Genomic DNA, 1149 nt, shown 5'->3' on the forward strand with positions numbered 1-1149 from the left:
GTATTTCCATTGCTTAGCACAACACTGTAAGTAGAACTTAATTCATTCATTCCTTCTTTCATTCCTTCATGTACAATTCACCAATAGCTAATAAGTACCTAGTAGGTTCATCCTGCCTCTCTTGGTGTCTTGTCTTAAACAGGCCCAAGTCTTGTCAGGGTAGGTTGCAAGGGGCACTTAGACTTAAAGTCTATCATCTAACAAGGAGAAGGGATGGTGTGATGAATGGAGGTGGAACAAGGGTCCTTCATAACGTATGTTACTATTTTGCTGCCTGATCGTCACCATCATGGGTCGCATGCACGCTCCCGGGAAAGGCCTGTCCCAGTCGGCTCTGCCATATTGCCGCAGCATGCCCACATGTCTGAAGCTCACCTCGGACGACGTGAAGGAGCATATCTACAAGTCGGCCAAGAAGGGCCTGACGCCCTCCCAGATCAGTGTGATCCTGAGGGATTCTCACAGCGTGGCACAAGTACGCTTTGTTAACTGGCAACAAAATTTTGAGGATTCTAAAGTCCAAGGGACTTGCCCCTGATCTTCCTGAAGATCTTTATCACTTGATCAAAAAAGCTGTTGCTGTTGGAAAGCATCTTGAGAGAAACAGAAAGGACAAGGATTCTAAATTCCGTCTGATTCTGAATGAGAGGCGAATTCACCGGCTGGCTCGGTACTACAAGACCAAGAGAGTGCTCCCACCCAATTGGAAATATGAATCATCTACAGCCTCTGCTCTGGTTGCATAAATTTTGATTTCTGTACTAAAATAATAAAGTCACATCTAACTGAAAAAAAAACCCCCAAAAAACCCAATAACATATGCTAAAATATTCCCCATTAGGGATGTTACCTTTTTTGTATTTCATGCAGGTTTAACTTAGAATTTTCTATATGATGTCAACTTCTATAATTATAATTATCTAAAAAGGAAAATATTCGGAGAAAACTTAAAAGTTTTGAATCAAGAAATTTATTTTAAATTGAGGGGAAAAAAAGCCTTTGGCATAAAGCATTCATAGATAGCTACCTGGGTTGTATGTAAACAATCTAGCCTGTTCTATCCATACAATACAGTTCCTGTATATTTCTGCTTACAAATATAGAATGACATAAAATGGAAGACTTTCATTAAAGCACAGAAATATTGAT

At 40.0% G+C, this 1149-nt stretch overlaps 1 pseudogene; it reads left to right on the forward strand.

The window, feature by feature from the left end:
* Nucleotides 1-289: 289 nt before the first annotated feature.
* On the forward strand, nt 290-797 carry LOC110222923 (small ribosomal subunit protein uS15 pseudogene; annotated as a pseudogene).
* The last annotated feature ends 352 nt before the right edge of the window (nt 798-1149 follow it).

Source organism: Phascolarctos cinereus, unplaced genomic scaffold, assembly GCF_003287225.1.
Source record: "Phascolarctos cinereus isolate Bilbo 61053 unplaced genomic scaffold, phaCin_HiC Scaffold_5;HRSCAF=322, whole genome shotgun sequence".
NCBI classification, from domain to species: Eukaryota; Metazoa; Chordata; class Mammalia; order Diprotodontia; family Phascolarctidae; genus Phascolarctos; species Phascolarctos cinereus.